Raw genomic sequence first — 19115 nt, forward strand, 5'->3', positions numbered from 1 at the left:
AGCGGGGATAAAGACCAGGGGTTACAGATCAGGAGATACAGACAAGGGGATACAGATGCTGGGATACAGAGCTGGGGATTATGGAAAAGGTGATACAGACGCAAGGATGCAGACGAGGGATAGAGACAAGGGAATACAGACGAGGGATATAGAATAGGTGGTACAGACACAGGGATGCAGACGATGTATACAGACGCAGGAATGCAGACGAGGGATACAGACAAGGGGATACAAACGAGGGGTACAGAAAAAGGGATATAGCCGCAAGGGTACAAATAAGGGATATTGCGAGGGATAAAGACCAGGGGATATAAATAAAGGTACAGACAGGCCGCTCACCAGACGCTTCTCCACTATATAATGCAAATTGCCTAACGTGGTTCCTCCGCACCAACATACCAGGACAGGAAACAAAGACAGTAGACAGAATCCTCGTCATAACCAGCCTACTAACAGACGCAAATGCAATTTTTGAAGCTTTCAAAGAATGTCACAAAAGAGCCTACCGTTGGTGATGGCGTAGGAGGCATCCTGTGATACAGTTTCATTAACTCCTTGAGCACGACAGTACGACCTTGAGCACGACGGCACGACCTTGAGCACGACAGTACGACCTTGAGCACGACGGCACGACATTGAGCACGACAGTACGACCTTGAGCACGACGGCACGACCTTGAGCACGACAGTACGACCTTGAGCACGACAGTACGACCTTGAGCACGACGGCACGACCTTGAGCACGACAGTACGACCTTGAGTACGACGGCACGACCTTGAGCACGACAGTACGACCTTGAGCACGACAGTACGACCCTTGAACACGACAGTACGACCTTGAGCACGACGGCACGACCTTGAGCACGACAGTACGACCTTGAGCACGACGGCACGACCTTGAGCATGACAGTACGACCCTTGAGCACGACAGTACGACCCTTGAGCACGACAGTACGACCCTTGAGCACGACGGTACGACCTTGAGCACGACAGTACGACCTTGAGCACGACGGTACGTCTTTGAGCACGACAGTACGACCTTGAGCACGACAGTACGGCCCTTGAGCACTACGGTACTACCTTGAGCACGACGGCACGACCCTTGAGCACGACGATACGACTTTGAGCACGACGGTACGACCCTTGAACACGACGGTACGACCCTTGAGTACGACCTTAAGGTCGTATCGTCGTGCTTAAGGGTCGTACTGTCGTGCTCAAGGTGGTACCGTCGTGCTCAAGGGTCGTACTGTCGTGTTTAAGGTCATACCGTCGTGTTCAAGGGCCGTACCGTCGTGCTTAAGGTCGTACCCTCGTGTTCAAGGGCCGTGTCGTCGTGCTTAAGGTCGTACCGTCGTGCTCAAGGGCCGTACCGTCATGCTTAAGGTCGTACCGTCGTGCTCAAGGGTCGCACCGTTGTGCTTAAGGGTCCTACCGTCGTGTTCAAGATCGTACCGTCGTGCTCTAGGGTCGTACCGTCGTGTTCAAGGGTCGTACCATCGTGCTCAAGGTCGTGCCTTCGTGTTCAAGGTTCGTACCATCGTGCACAAGGTCGTACCGTCGTGCTCAAGGGTCGTACCGTCGTGCTCAAGGTCGTACCGTCGTGCTCATGGTTCGTACCGTCGTGCTCAAGGTCGTATCGTCGTGTTCAAGGGTCGTGCCGTCGTGCTCAAAGTCGTATCGTCATGCTCAAGGGTCGTACTGTCGTGCTCAAGGTCGTATCGACGTGTTCAAGGGTCGTACCATCGTGCTCAAGGTCGTGCCGTAGTGTTCAGGGGTCTTACCATCGTGCACAAGGTCGTACCGTCTTGCTCAAGGGTCGTACCGTCGTGCTCAAGGTCGTACCGTCGTGCTCAAGGGTCGTACCGTCGTGCTCAAGGTCGTATCGTCGTGTTCAAGGGTCGTACCGTCGTGCTCAAAGTCGTATCGTCGTGCTCAAGGGTCGTACTGTCGTGCTCAAGGTCGTACCGTCGTGCTCAAGGGTCGTACCGTCGTGTTCAAGGCCGTATCGTCGTGCTCAAGATCGCACCGTCGTGCTCAAGGTCGTATCGTCGTGCTCAAGGTCGTACCGTCGTGCTCAAAGTCGTATCGTCGTGCTCAAGGGTCGTAAGTCGTGTAAAAGATCGTATCGTCGTGCTCAAGGTTGTACCGTCGTGCTCTAGGGTCGGACTGTCGTGCTCATCGTTCATACCTCGTGCTCAATGGGCGTATGGTCATGCTCAAGGGTCATACTGTCGTGCTCAGGAGGTAAGTGTGCCAGAAAACGAAGATCAAGAGACAGGAGCAACTCTTAGAAAACTGTGCTAGATAGTTGCCTGTCATTTGAAGTAAAGCCTCACATTGCCCTGATGCAGGAGGCATCGCAAGATGTGCTTCATCGTTCAATTGACCAGTTAATAGAAACTTGCTTTAACAACCTGGGGAATCCTATCATAATGTTTGACCTCTTAGTAAACAATATATGAACTGGAAACTGACATTAATGGCTTAGGAAGTAGAGAATGACCAAAAATATTGTGTTATGAAATGAAAACTAACCGGAAACTGACTGGAAACATTGGGTATGACATGGGAACTAACTGGAAACTGATTTCTGAAGTGGAGACTTACTGGAGGCAGTTTATGAGAAAGCTGATGAGAAACTGTTTGTCTGGCTTTGATATGAAGGTCATGATAGTCTTTGATTTTGTTATATCTGGACCTAGTTTATTCCGGTGTCCTGTTACTCTATAGCTGGAAAACGTTTGGCCAAAGTCTTTGCATTTTTTTTTATACCATTATTACTGGTCACCACATCTTTTTAAAGTGAAGAAATATTTTGGTGTTCTGAAAACTATTTAATCACTTCTACGTCCATATTTTTTTTTTTGAGAATGTTTTTTGGTCTGTGAGTCTGTCCTCATAAGGCTTATTTCTGAGTAACGGAGTTACTTTGGTTGTTCTTCCTTTAATTTGTTTTAGTCTTTCGTTATCTTTGACAAGGTTTGGTAATCAGAGAACAGCATATTCCAGGTGAGTTCTGACCAGAGCATTATTGATAAAGGGTAAGTATTACATCTTTAGTTTTATAGTTTATATTTCTAGCTGTGATATTCTAGCTTGTTATTTGCTTTACTGTGTGCAGGTGGGCAGTGGTTGCCGTATTTAAGGTCGTTACTGATAGTTATCAGTCCGAGATGTGTTTCTTCCTATACTTCTGATAATTGTTATGTTTTCAAGACCAAGTTCATTATCTTGCATTGGTATATTATGAAGTCCATCTGCAGTCTTTCTAAATCACTCTCAGTTTTCAGTTAATCTGCCTGTGACTCTCCTGTATTTCCTAATTTACTGTTAGAATTGATGTTGGTGGTGAGAGGTAGTTCGCAGCTGTGGTGAGGGGGTAGTTTATTGTTGCGGTGGGGGCATAGAGTAGTTTTTGGTGGTGGTAATTGGGTAGTTTGTGGCGATGGTGAAGGGATAGTTTGTGGTGTTGGTGAAGGGATGGTTTGTGGTGGTGGTGAGAGGGTAGTTTATGTTGGTTATGGTGATGATCACTTGTGGTGGTGATGAGGAGATTGTTTGTGTTGGTTGTAATTGGGTTGTTTGTGTTGGTGGTGGAGGAGGTAGTTGGTGGCGATGGTGATGATGGTTTGTGTTGATGGTGATGGTAGTTAGTGGTGTTGCTGAAAGGCTGGGTTGTATTGGTAGTAGTGGTGGTAGCGTGCGTTGTGTGTGTGTGATCTTTTTGGTATTTCTTTTCGCGGTGATGAGAGTATTTTGTATTGTTGTTGGTGATAATTCTAGTTTATGTTGGCTGTGGTAGTGCGCTGCTGACAGTGGTGGTAGTTTGGGTTGATGGTAGTGGTAGGAGTAGTTTAGGTTGATGGTTGTGATAGAAATAACTTATGTTGGCGGTGGTGGTGGTGGTAATTTGTGTTGGTGGCACAGTAAGTAGTTTCTGTTGGTAGTGTGATGGTAGAGTGTGTTGGTAATAATGGTGGTGTTGGAAGTTTGTGGTGATGGAGATAACGTAGTATCGGTTGTTGCTGCTGCTACTATTGTTGTTGTTATTGTTGTTGTTGTGTTGTTGTTAGTTGTGGTGTCAGGTAGTAGTAGTCGGTGAAGAGAGTAATAGGACTGGTAGTGTTGTTAGATTTCATAATAGAATATTTGTGATATATAGAAAGTACAACAGTCGAAGTCGAACAGTTTGTCATCGAATTAGTTGAAGATAGATGCAGTTTCATGAAAGGAAAACATGGAGGGAAATGGAAAAGGCTAAAATGAAACAGAACATTTTCTTCAAAACACAGAAATACTGAATGACTAAAAAAAAAAGATGGCATGTCGGGAGGAGGTTAAAAGGAACAATAGAATATAGAACGAGAGAGAGAGAGAGAGAGAGAGAGAGAGAGAGAGAGAGAGAGAGAGAGAGAGAGAGAGAGAGAGAGAGAGCGTCAGTCGGCAGCGTTTGGGAGGGATGGAACAAAATATTCAGTTATTATATGTTGCATGTCTGTTGTTCAAATATTGGCAGGCGTGGAGCGGCCGGTTAGCGCCGGAGACTGCACAAAACACCTGCCAGTTCGGAAACTGATATTGCCTCCCACACTCCGATGAAAATAAAGGAATAACCTTTTCTTGGTCTCCAGCCATGGGAGCTGTACCCAAGTAGCTGGATAGAGAGTAGAGGCATAGTTAGTGACATGTGGTACTGCGTGGAGAGCAGGATGGCGTTAGGGCGTCTGGTGGAGAGTAGGAAGGTCGGGCATGATTGGTGGAGAAGAAGAGGGTTGGGAAAGTTTGGTGGATTGTAAAGAACAAAATGATATGAGTTGTAGCAAGCGCTTGCAGAGGATTTGATCTACGTACAATTCTATTGTTGTTCCTCCTGCTGATAAAGGCAATGGATTTTCAATTCCCTCTCAAAGTCAACTTTGGACGATTTCAACATCCCTCCGCCATGTAAATTACCTTTTGTTGATCCTGTACGTCTTCATAGTTTTTTTTCGTTCTGTCTAAGTAGCACTCCTCTCTGGACACGTGCAAGGTGTATAGACGGAGCGGCATTCCCATATATTGAATCGAGCGCCTCTAAACTCGTGCCTGTACTTGCTCGTCTGTTTCGCATGTGCCATAAAGCAAAACATTTCCTTCATCTTGGAAAAATGCTCTGATACAACCCGTTCCAAACGTCCAGCTATTGTCCTGTCGCTCTAACTCTTATTACTGTATCACCTAGACTTATATTCTCAACTCCTGTCAACTTTAACATACTGAAGCTCTTAAATCTTCTCTGATTCACTGATGATATCCTTTCCTACGTGACTGTCGTCTGAAGTTTTAATGCTTCGATAGCTTCCATGAGAGTGTGGTGCAGAGGACTGTCTCCAAGCTCCCTTCTACCGACTTTCCTCCATACTACATTGTTTCACCGATCGGCTCCTTTCAGTGGTAATGATGATTATAACTACTATGATAACGAAAAGGATGCAAATAGCATTAGATCGCTAGGTTATTCCGAGATTGTCTCTCATAGTTAAAGAGATAAGAAACATAGCTAGAACTTAGTATGGCGTGAGAAGAAAGCCAAACAAACTAATAGAAATATTTTACAGTAAACCTCTTTGATGAAGAATACTAAGCCGTAAATGACGTCTGTTGTGTACCTGTTCTTCACAATCTGTTTATTGTCCTTTGCCATTCCCTGTGTCAACTTAATGTCCTGTGCTATTCTCTTTGTCAACAATCATTTTGAAGAAAAAGTACTTTAGCTCATTTGAAGTAAAACGCTTATCTACGAATTTGTATACATTTGCTATTCAGATCAAGTATGTCGATGCCTTTGCTAATTTTTTTTTACATGTTTTAAATCCTCTTTCAGGTTTCTCTCGAATACGTTAAGGTCTTCAAGACGGTTCTCACAGCATATGTTATCAAGACCAGGAATCATCTTTGTAACTCACCACTCTATTATTATCTGCTGTCTGTCATTCCTTCAAGGAGGGCGACCAAAACGGATACAGTATTCAAGATATGGACGAATCAGTAAACTGTTAAGTGAGAGGGTTATTTTGTTATTCATGAATTCAATTGCCCTAAGCCTACAGTCTTTCTTATTTTATTCAATCCGTCAGTGTACTTTTGATTTAACTGTAAGATACTGGTAGATTATTACGCTTAAATCTTTTCCTCGTTTACGTTATGTAGCTCAACACAGCTCACACTATAGTTTGTCTTACCGTCACTGTCGCTGTCTAAAACTTTGCACCTATCCATATTCAAATTCAGATGTGAGCCCAGTCTAACAGTTGGCCTAAATGAGCTCGTGGCGTAAAATCTGCGAATTTTTATACTTTATACCGGAGCCAATAATCATCGTTATTAGTATATATCGTAAAGAGAATAGGTTCCAAGGAGGATCTCTGTGGCATTCAACTTGTTACGTCTAACCACCAACACTTACCTTTGATCACCACTCCGTTTACGGCCAATCAACCAATATTCTAACCTCTCCAGTTACAATGTGACGTAACTATTGATAGGTATCTTTGACCAGTGACTTTATCCAGTGATTCCTGAAAATGTAGACTGAAACCATCAGCCATTTTACGAACTTTCTCCACTCATCTTGATTATGTCATAAAAAAAAATCAATCATATTTGTCTGATAAGAACGACTATATTGAAAACCATTCTTCAGATCGCCAGTTGAATGAGAATCCTCTAAATGATTTACAGTCTTGCCCTGTATTATGGTTTCCATGAGTATGCCGATTGAGGGCGTCAGTTGGCCGATAATTTCCTGGCAGACACTAACCTTCTGTGACTACCTAAGTAACACTGGCAGACTTCCATTCCTGAGGAACTTTCCCGGTAAGATGTGTCTTGTTGTTAAGAGCAGTCACGGTCTTTACTACCTCATTTCAAGAGTATGTTATTGTTCTTCGTTAAAAGCTATCACGACTTAGCGTTTTATTATTGCTTCTTCCGTAGGAGTAAAAACATTGTGTTTCCTGCTTTTATCTTTTTGTTTCTAACAGTAGACATTACCATCATGACCCGGCTTTTCTCCAGTCTTGTAAGAGTCAAGTCAAAGGCTAGTGGTGTCGAGGGTGTGGTGGAAATGCGTTTGTTAAGGATAAAGTGAGCGTGCGTTTGTCGGGGATGGTGATTTTAGGTTTATCAAGGGTGTACTGGAGGGAATTTTGCGTGTCTAAATTACTTTTGTTTCCGATAGTACTGAAAATATATCATCTTCGTTTACATCAACGTCTGTATATTGGAAAGAATGTCATCCACTGTCAGGGGGGCTGCAGGCTGTCTCTAAAGGTCAGCACTGATGAAGAAAACGTAGAAAAAATCTTTACTCATCGTCATAAAGAAGTTGTTTCCCGTAATGATGGACGGCTTCAGTAAGTAATGGCTCTTCGGCTTCTGATATAACACTTCATGATGGCATTATTTGACATGCATTGTTTTCTTTTTTGTTTATGTGTACTCAGATTTACATACTTTATTCTATCATATTCATTACTGCTCTCTCTAATAGTCTTGTACTGTATTTCTTTCACAACAAACATTTTTTGTATTTGATTGTTCCACCTTTGTATTTTGATTCAAATTACCGTCTGTTACGCGTTGCCTGGTAAATCTATCTCTTCTCTCCCAGAGAGCAGCGGTGTTCCACAATTTTTTTTTTCATTTTTCCTTTTAGTCTCCAGTCACGGCAAAAGTCCCCATCAAGATCGGGTCTTAATTAGGATATAGAGATGTTAACGAAAGGGAAAAAGAAGAGACCAAGGAAAGTATTTAGGAATTTTGGAGGAAGTGAAAGTCCTGTATTTTAGAATGTGCCAGATCATAATTGCTGGGGAAAACATGAGAGGGTAGGGTTCCAAAGTTTAGAGGTGTAGGGAAAGAGTTATCAAATGGCCCATCCTTGAGTTGCCAACGGCCAAACGGTAATTATGTGACGCAGCAGTTTGCCGAGTATTGCGTGGTTTAGCTAGTGGTAGGGGCACACAAGCAGCCAATTCTCGGGAGTAAAAACCAAAGTGATTCCTACAGAAGAAATGAGTGAACCAACTTTGCGGCGTGGGACAAGCGGGTCATGTTTTGAAGTTAGCTTGGGACAGTTTGTATGTCAGACCGCTTTTGACTCAACTCTGTCGCGTAAGGATGCAGAGCTAGAGTCACCCCAGACGTTAGAGCAGTACTGCATACAAGGACTTATCAATCCTTTGTATAAACGGAGCAACTGCTTTGAGGAAAGGAAATTTCGACAATCAAACTGGGCATCCAGTTTCTTAAAGTTAGGCTTAGCTATTTTCGTAATGTGGGGTTTGCAAGATACAGTGGATGTTACAGTAATACCAAGTATGATCATTGAGTCAAGAGGTGAAATTACAGAATTGCCAAGGAAAGAGATAAGTTGTGAGTTTTCGATTGAGATATGGGTAGAAACTGGGTCTTGCAGGCATTAAACTTCACTAAATTTCGTGTATCTCACTAATATATCTTGTCCAAGTCAGAGTTTACTGAGGAAGTTGTGTCAAGACGAGATACAGATCGAGTAAGAGAAAAAGGAGCAGAATTGAAGGATGTGGAGGAATGCAGTGTTGAGTCTTCACCGTATGAGTGCATTTGGTTATTTGTGGAAGAGAGAAAATTGTTGATAAATTGGAGAAAAGTGTAGGGAAGAGGACAGAACCTTGAGGGACACCGCTGTTCATGGAGAAAGGGGAAGATGCTGATCCATCGACAACCATGGAAATAGATCGGCCGGAAAGGAAGCTAAGTATTAGTGAGCAAAGTAAGAGAGGGAAGCCAAAAGAGGGGAGCTTAGAGATTAGACTCCGTTGCAATACCATGTCAAAAGCTTTGGTTATGTCAAGAGTAACTACATAGGATTGCAATGCCATGTCAAAAGCTTTGGTTATGTCAAGAGTAACTACATAGGATTCCTTCAAATCTTTTATGGATGGTGACCAGACATAATTAAGATACGAAAGAAAAATACCAGTGGATCTTGCCTCACGGAAGCCATACTGGTGATCAGAGAGGACTGAGATTCAAGATGTTTGAAGATATGGGGGTTATGGAAGGATTCAAAGATTTTGGAAATGGTAGATGTCAAAGCAACAGGACTATAGTTGAGAGGTTAATGTGGTCATTCTTCTTACGGATGGGATGTACAACGCATGCTTCCAAAAAGGAAAAGAGTACTGGAGATAGACAGGTTACCAGGCACAGAGGGTAATGGAGACAGACAGGTTACCAGGTACGGAGGGTATTGGAGACAGACAGGTTACCAGCAGAGAGGGAGCATACTAGAGTATATATGACATCCTGTTGGAGGAGAGAATGCTCAGGGGAGGGAAGTGGAGCGAAGCAGACTAGTGCTGTATCCATGGCTTGCTAATTTGTATATTGAGGAGAGGGTGAGCAAGGGCAGGTTACGGGTCCCCCAGCCAACATGGAGCAGATTTCATTTGTAGAGGAAAAGATAAAGTTAGGAAGTTGTGGTATTTGCTGAAGTGATCATTGTGGTTTAGGGAGATTGAGTGGGCTGGCTCTGACGAATAAAATGCGCGACATGTGACGGAGGATATAAGTAACAACCAGATGTACCCGAATAGATGAGACCTAAGTCAGTATTTTCAGTCATGGTTGAAAAGGAGGTAACTGAGACTTGAAATACTCCTGGTGACAAAATACTGAGAGAGTATGAGAATGCAATACTGAAGTGAAGGGTGTTTTCCCTGGATATACACACACAAGAATAGATACATTGTAAAAAGGTAAAGTGAGTGAATGTCAACATAAGGTAATTGGATGATGTTATAGTTGGATCTTGTGAGAGACATGAGTGCCACACATTGTGTGCGACACGGGCGCCATGCATTGTGTGAGACGGGTGCCACAAGGTGAGACATGAGTGCCACACATGGTGTGAGACATGGGTGTCACCCAGTGAGACATTGGTGCCACTAAGTAAGATATGGGTGCTACACAGAGACATGAGTGCCACACAGTAAGACATGGGTGCCACATAGTGAGTTGTTGCAGCCAGACTGCCTTTCTAGCAGCCACAGCTACCTCGCTTGATATCGTTATTGTTGTAAGTGGCCGTAAGTTTGATTGTTTAAATACAGTGGCACATGAGTTCGCCCCTTCCCTATAAATAAACCTATATTCATATTATGTACCTTTTTATTCCCTTTATATGACCTGTAATGTATACAGTGGTACAATGTTGGGGCAGAGATAAGTGTTGTACGTGACCAGTATACATATATATCTTACCTGACGTATATCTTCTTCTCACAGGTGAGTCTGGTGAAGGAAGGTTTGTGGAGCTGGCTCGTGGCCGGGTTCCCACTTCTTGCTGGTGAGTACATGATGAAACATCATTTCTGCAGCGGGTATTGGAAATGGAAGGAAACAGTTTTTCTTTGTAATATGCGAACAAATGATTTTGATGTCCCGCCTTAGAGGCGGTGTTTGTGGCTTTTATTACCAGTTCGAGACCGTCTCTGGATCTCCTGTGGGTGACGATAAGGGAAAAGTGATTTTCTGAATATGCTGACCACCTACATATATTAACAGTCGAGAACTGAGGATAACATGTGGAGGTGGAGCGTCATAGCAGCTGAGGTGAGGCAGGGCAGGTGAGCCTCGAACAACCCTACACTCAGCTCCGGCCGTCGTCGTCGGCCTCACGGACTCTCAGGATGATTATAAAAGTTCAGTTGTCTCATCAGTGGTTAATGGGGCGAGATACCGGTTCATCTTCCCTAATTAACATCGTTAATGTACAAAGGTGTTCCTTCAGGCGGCGTTCCAGGGCCGTAGGTGTTTGAAGGAGGGAGTGCGTGAGAAAGATGGAGGTCGTGACGGAGGAGGCACAGGTATTGGTGACGAGTGATGGAGACACGAGGACTAGAATCACGGGGAGGAGTATTGTTGTGAAGCAGGAGGCAACCCTGAGGGAGGAAGAAGTGAGGAGAACGTTGCTGGAATGTAACGTCTGGGGGACAGTGTAGGTGTCTGGGCAACTGCTGTATGGTTTATGTCCACGTTATGTAGCGGCATTTATGCGCCGCTCTCCCGGAGCCTCTTGTACTGCCAGCCCCGGCACACCCTGGTCCTCTCCACCTCCCTCAGCTGGTGTCCACCCGGGCGGCGGCGGCGGCGAGGCAGGTGTGGCAGCTCAGAGCATGAATAATTAACTGAGCCGGTGGAGGCGGGGTATCGCCCTCAACGACAGTATTTCCAAATTTCGCTCAGGGTTTTGGTGTTGACTTTACCATATGCGTCTGGGACAACGTGATGACTTATGAGCCTCGTGTAGGGAACTAGGACTACCTATGCTGGATGCCTGGAATATCTTTGTTAATTGATCATCTTTGTGTTGTTTGTGCGTGATTACTGTGTAGTATTCGTGTGTTTCGGGAGAGTCTCTCAACCTAGTATACGTGTATCATGTCTTTACTCCTACATATGTATATATGCACACATACACACCTCAGCTTAAGCCAGGTACCAATTTATCGACCAGCCCTGAGGGAGGATGAGATGTAGGCCGGCTGCCACGCCCAGGATTCGAACCTATGCGGGTCCAACCCAGAGATGGTCCGTGCTAACTCTTGGTGTGTGTGTGTGTGTGTGTGTGTGTGTGTGTGTGTGTGTGTGTGTGTGTGGCTAAGGGGCGACATGTAGTGGATGTTATTTTTTTTGATATTCAGGATACTGATATGCAATAATCTTGAGAGAGAGAGAGAGAGAGAGAGAGAGAGAGAGAGAGAGAGAGAGAGAGAGAGAGAGAGAGAGAATTCTCACAGTAACACGTTGTCACTTCAGGTCACCGTCAGGTCGCCTTATGTCAGCCACACCAGAGGTAGCAGGACCCTATCAGGGCCACCCTGACAACCTCTCCAACACACAGCATCATGTCTGGCCAGGACATGACCGTCTTGACATTATTAGGCTTCATACTTTGTAAAGTTGTTCCTTTAGACTGTGACTGCTGGTGGAATGCAGCAAGAAGAGGCAGTTGCTTATGTTTTACCAAACGTGGTCATGAACGTGTTTTGCCAGGCGTGGTCACGAACGTCTGGAAAGAAAAGCAAACTTTAAACCTGCTGCTCGACCCGCATTAGCCCACTTATTGTCTCAGCTTCTTAAGAAAATATTTACTTCTTTGCCATGTTATACAGGGTATGAACGCATATGGAATGACTTTGGTTCTCGAATGAATCATGAGACAACATGACTTGTACAGATGTAGCTGGCAGGTTGTACAGATGTAGCTGGCAGGTTGTACAGATGTAGCTGGCAGGTTGTACAGATGTAGCTGGCAGGTTGTACAGATGTAGCTGGCAGGTTGTACAGATGTAGCTGGCAGGTTGTACAGATGTAGCTGGCAGGTTGTACAGATGTAGCTGGCAGGTTGTACAGATGTAGCTGGCAGGTTGTACAGATGTAGCTGGCAGGTTGTACAGATGTAGCTGGCAGGTTGGACAGATGTAGCTGGCAGGTTGTACAGATGTAGCTGGCAGGTTGGACAGATGTAGCTGGCAGGTTGGACAGATGTAGCTGGCAGGTTGTACAGATGTAGCTGGCAGGTTGGACAGATGTAGCTGGCAGGTTGGACAGATGTAGCTGGCAGGTTGGACAGAAAGTGTCGCGGTACTTCTCACAGTAACGCACAGTCATGTCTTCCTTATCTCACATAATTAACATCTTTGAAAAATCGTTAGACATGAACTGCACATCTTATAGGTACAACACAGGCTAGCATTAGTTGTGATGTGTCACCCAATGTCACATAATCTTGGTTACTGTGACTCAATGTTTAGGAAGTTGTTTGTTATGAGTAGGTGTTTACATTTATGTCGCATTCCTTTCTAGACGAAATCTCTGAAATCTCCCGCGAGCAGAACCAAGGAACGAAACATCACAAACAAATCAACCATTATGAAACGATTTGGGTACTTCATGAAGGAGGTGGCAGTAACGTTGTTTAACTAAGAAGTCATTTGTCCATGCATTTGAGTCTCATTCTTCATATATTTATGGAGCAAGAGTAATATTTCATCCATCGAACCTCATGTTCTACTTTGAGTGTAGCTCAGTTGACCACTTGGTAAAGATCTTTTCGTATAAAAGGCCGTCCCTTCATCGTGAGAGTCAAAGTGATAAACCTGATGAAGAATCTCAAGTCATTCAGAATCAGTGGCATGGATAACTTGTTAACCTGGTGGCCAAGGCTGCTACGCTGTGCCGACTAGAGCAGCTTCACTGAATATTTTGCATGAATAAAGGCTCGGGTTAGCCTCATGAGTGCTGGCAATTCACCAAATCTATGTTAGTTCCCTGATGAAGCTTCCCAGAGTGAGGGAATGATGATGGCAGGTAAATAAATTTTGTATTTAAGGAAGAAGTTTAGTATCCTTGTTGTGCTTGAAGTTGTGACACACGTCCTCATTACATTACTGATGACAAAGTCTAGGAAAGTGTCTTTAGCTTTGGTCTTGGAGACATTCTTCTCCTTCTGACAGTACTTGAGACTCCCTCCTCCTGCTGACAGTAGTGGAGACTCCCTCCTCCTGCTGACGGTAGTTAAATTTAACATCTTCATATGAAAGATAAACTCTCTCTCCCAGTCCTGCTTAACCAGACCTGTATATTATTCATTTCTTAAAAGTGACGGAACATTGAGTATGGCCAGGTGCACCCCTGACCTTCAGCTGTGATCCTCCTCAGTCATCATCTTGGTCCTGGGACAGTGCTGATTATACGTAGATGGTCCTGGCAACTACACAGGATATGGAGAGCTTCCTTATAACTAACTACTGGTGCAAGCCTCATGTCACAAGGATACTGATCCAGCCTCTGGATGTGTACTGATCCAAATGCCTTGGTGATAATTCAAATATGAATGAAGAGAGTGACTAACTCTTCAACACTGGGGCATGAGCCTTGAACACGGCTGTACGATCCTTGAGTACATCGGTATGATCCTTAAGTATGGTGTCATGACTGGCTCTTAAGGGTCAGGTCAAAGGTCACTTCTTTTTACCAAAGTCGTGTTGTCGTGCTCAAGGTTCGTACTGTTGTGCTAAATGGCTCACATGTTGGCTCATGTATATTGTAGCGCCACCTGCTATTATGAGGCAGGAGTTATCAGTCACAGGCAGCCCTCACCTCTCTAAGCTATCCGCGACAAGAGCACTTTACACATTCAAGTCTCGCTACAGTTATTACGAAGTCATGATGATATTGTTGTAAGAATGGCGAACGTAAGGGAAGTGTGATTTTTTTTCATAAGCTCGAGAAGGTGTGACCTTTGACCTTATCTTTGGAAACGTTTGTTTAGTGAGAACAATTCAGAGACTCGGAGAGTATTCCCCAAGCCTTTGTCCTGTTGACCTCCTCCATACATGGTAGATTGATCCTCTTGACGTATATTGGGCTGGCTTGAGTAAATTAATGTGCAGTTTACAAAGATGAGGTAGCAACGTGAAGAATGTGAAATCTTTCATGAATTGATGAATTAGTGGAAGATGTTGATAGAGCGCTTACTTCGAGAGTCTACACTCTCCATGAAATGAGTAATATTAGAGGAATAGGTGTCATGAGACGTACGCAGTCAAGGAGAGAGTGTCTTTCCACTCTCCGTAGCAAGTGAGCTTCAAGACATACTGGATACAGTAATCCCTTACTTTGACAGAGGAAATTTTTATTTATCTTGACTTACTATATCTTCCTGTACATAATCCGTACGACGGTTTCGATGTTCTACGTCCCAAACTTGTTTCATATATTTCGTGTAGAATTTCAAATAAATATGGACTGCTGAATGAAGAAATTCAAAAATATCTGGACACTTATCCACAGAGTATCAGACTAGCTAAGATGTGGTGGTTTTCAACAGCCTAACTAAGCAGAGACTGTTTATGCATAGAGCAAGAGATGTGATGATTTGTGAGGTAATTTACCACAAGAGCTCTGTCTTAAACCAAGCTGCTGAGCTGGTTGAATCGCTGACGAACTTCTTAGTGACGAAGGAAGCAGGCAAGGAAGATGCATTATACGTTCAATACATAAAGTTGTTGTTTGTAACATAATTCCCATCTGATATAATTCTTCCATTTAAGAATGATTATGATCGAAGTTCAGAAACCTCCCCGCGTATTTGATGGACATGCTAGTCTGTGTTTATCGAACTGTCTAAACAGAACTTACCAGTAAAGTATTATGTTGAATAACCAAACGCAGATGTCTCTAACGCTAAGTAAGACCTATCAGTTGATGAACTGTATTGTAGAAGGATGTGGTTATTCATGCTGATACAGGCAGATGAAGTGGTTTTAGGATGTCGGAGTCCGCCAGCAGATGCAAGTGGAAGTAGTTTTAGTCAACATGGTTGACCCTGGCTAGGTTGACCTCTCATCTCTATCTTCTTACTGCAACACGGTCTGGAAGGCTTGGGAACACATGACGTAGGCTTTCACATTTAGCCGGTAGAGGATTTTGGAAGCGAGTTATATGATGCTGTGTGAACCATCTCCTGACAGTGAATATATAACTTGCTACAAAAGTTACTTTGAAACTCGTGACGCAGTCCTTTTCTGCATAATATAGCAAAGCGGAGGAAGAAAAACATCGTCCTTTTCGTTCTGATAGAAGTTATCTTTACCGTAAGGTGCACTCCCTCAGGAAACATTAACATATCTGCTGCCGGTAGCCTTTGCCCAAAACCCCAGGTGTTCAAATTGTTCCATGAGATTTTCTTTTCAATGTATCTTGTTGATGATGGTATCAAGGCCAAGATCTGTCTGACGGTTCCCATACATATTTATCAAAGCTTTCAAACATGGGACCCATCGTCATGTGCAGCTTTTACGAATGATAAACATAAAAAAAGCTTTTTTTCAGTATTTGAGAATTTATTTTGTCAGATATATCTGTGGTAGTCACAGTAAATAATTGTCAGCTTTCGAGTCTACCACTTCCTGTGCTGCTGGACACAGCTCTCGTGTCCAGTGTCTTGCATGGCCGTATCCATTTGCCTGGAGATTTGTAAGACACACATCTTTTGCCAGCGGCCCATACCTGGCAAAACCTGTAGTGGCCAGTGGCATACGGAAAGGGACCAGCGACTCGTAACCTGGCCATACTGTCAACGGCCGTTGACCTGGCGAAACCGTCCAGCGGCCCATGTACTAGTGACAGCAGCCAGCCGCGGTCCGTGACCTGGTAACTGTACAGGGGTCAATAACCCGGCAAAGCTCGCCATCGGCCAGGGACGTGGTGGAAACGCCAGGGCCAGTGATTTGGGGAAACTGGCCAGCTAACTACCCCTGACACGACGAAGCTGGCCAGTGGGACGTAACCCAACGAATCTACCCAAGTATGTTGAGCACACACGCAACCTTCCCATTTGTCTGGGGAAAGAACCTGATGTAGCTGGTTTCACCTGGTGCAACCGTACGTCTTCGGGAAAGAATGTCGTGCAGCAACAAGCGGATACAGATAGAAGTATACTGAGAGTATCCCGGCTGGCTTGCCCATCAAGCTGAACCATCCACCAATTAATGAGACGACCCAGCTTGGACACCTACTGCCTTTGGATAACCTTGGGCTGCTCGTTCGTCTGGCAGCTCTATGTTACATTGGGAGACTCGTCGTACAACCGCCCTTAGAGACTGACAGTAGCTGTTAACTGAAGTAGTATGGAATTCTGTGTAGTCGTCGTATGCATGTTACGTCACTTTTACAGTGGAGTATACATTCCTGGTGATTAGTGAGTGTCATGTCTAGGGTTTGTGAAGCTGTGGGATGTTTATTCGATGGCGATGTTTATTGACCTACAAAGATCTTTTTCGTTGTCATACATCATTAGGTGTGTCATGACGCGAACCTTGAACTGTTTTCTCGTGCATCTTTGTGGGACCCGCGTGTGTTGTGTTGATGGTTTGCCCTTGACTGTAGCTGTCATGTTTGGGCCGCGTGTGAGACCGAGATCAGGCGTCACGGCTGATGATTTGCCTCTGGGCTGTTGAATGTTGCAATAGCGTGACAGACACATACATACATACTACAGTAGCGTGACAGACACATACATACACACTACAATAGCGTGACAGACACATACATACATACTACAGTAGCGTGACAGACACATACATACATACTACAGTAGCGTGACAGACACATACATACACACTACAATAGCGTGACAGACACATACATACATACTACAGTAGCGTGACAGACACATACATACATACTACAGTAGCGTAACAGACACATACATACATACTACAGTAGCGTGACAGACACATACATACATACTACAGTAGCGTGACAGATACATACATACATACATACATACATACATACATACATACATACATACATACATACATACATACTACAGTAGCGTGACAGACACATACATACACACTACAGTAGCGTGACAGATACATAATACATACTACAGTAGCGTGAAAGACACATACATACATACTACAGTAGCGTGACAGACACATACATACATACTAGAGTAGCGTGACAGACACATACATGCTACAGTAGCGTAACAGACACATACGCACTACAGTAGCGTGACAGACACATACATACGCACTACAGTAGCGTGACAGACACATACATACATACTACAGTAGCGTGACAGACACATACATACATACTACATGTAGCGTGACAGACACATACATAGCACACTACAGTAGCTGTGACAGATACATACAAGCATACATACATACATACATTAAAATACATACATACATACATACATACATACATACATACATACATACATACACACTACAGTAGCGTGACAGACACATACATACATACTACAGTAAGCGTGACAGAACAATACATACATACTACAGTACGTAACAGACACATACATACATAATACATTACGTGACAGAAACACATACATACACACGACAGTACGTGACAGGACACATACAGACACACTACAGTAGCGTGACAGACACATACCATACATACTAAGTAGCCTTGACAACACATACAATCATACTAACAAGTAGCGTGACATACATACAACATACATACATACATACATACATACATACATACATACATACAAACATACATACATACTACAGTAGCGTGAAACAGACACATACAACACAACTACCGTCCGTGACAGATACATAAACATACAACAGTAGCGTGACAGACACAAACATACAACTAACAGTAGAGTGACAGACACATACATACAAACTACAAGTAGCGTGACAGACACAATACCATAACATGCTAACAGTAGCGTGACAGACACATACATACATACTACATAGCGTGACAGACACATGCATACATACTAACAGTAGCGTGACAGACACATAAAAAAAAAAAAAACCCCAATACATACATACTACAGTAGTGACAGACACAACATACACACTACAGTAGCGTGACAGATACATAATACATACTACAGTAGCGTGAAAGACACATACATACATACTACAGTAGCGTGACAGACACATACATACATACTACAGTAGCGTGACAGACACATACATACATGCTACAGTAGCGTGACAGACACATACATACATACTACAGTAGCGTGACAGACACATGCATACATACTACAGTAGCGTGACAGACACATACATACATACATACTACAGTAGCGTGACAGACACATACATACACACTACAGTAGCGTGACAGACATATACATACATACTACAGTAGCGTGACAGACACATACATACACACTACAGTAGCGTGACAGACACATACATACACGCTGCAGTAGCGTGACAGACATATACATACATACTACAGTAGCGTGACAGACACATAGATACTACAGTATCGTAACAGACACATACATACACACTATAGTAGCGTGACAGACATATACACACATACCACAGTAGCGTGATACACACTACAGTAGCGTGACAGACACATGCATACATACTACAGTAGCGTGACAGACACATACATACATACTACAGTAACGTGACAGACACATACATACATACTTCAGTAGCGTGACAGACACATACATACATACTACAGTAGCGTGACAGACACATACATATA

General features: G+C 43.8%; 1 protein-coding gene across 4 annotated transcripts in view; it reads left to right on the forward strand.

Annotated features, from left to right (window-relative positions):
• Positions 1 to 19115, forward strand: part of alpha-Man-IIb (alpha-Mannosidase class II b) — a 1285879-nt gene that overhangs the window by 312578 nt on the left and 954186 nt on the right. Inside the window, exon 1 of one of the 4 annotated variants that reach the window (XM_071663883.1) lies at positions 10340 to 10374. The exons of the other annotated variants lie outside the window; for them this stretch is intronic. The gene's annotated coding sequence lies outside the window, so the exon portion shown is untranslated. Of the gene's footprint in view, positions 1 to 10339; positions 10375 to 19115 lie in introns of those variants that run through there. 4 annotated transcript variants of the gene reach the window in all.

The sequence above is a fragment of the Panulirus ornatus genome, chromosome 8 (genome assembly GCF_036320965.1).
Source record: "Panulirus ornatus isolate Po-2019 chromosome 8, ASM3632096v1, whole genome shotgun sequence".
Lineage (NCBI taxonomy): Eukaryota > Metazoa > Arthropoda > Malacostraca > Decapoda > Palinuridae > Panulirus > Panulirus ornatus.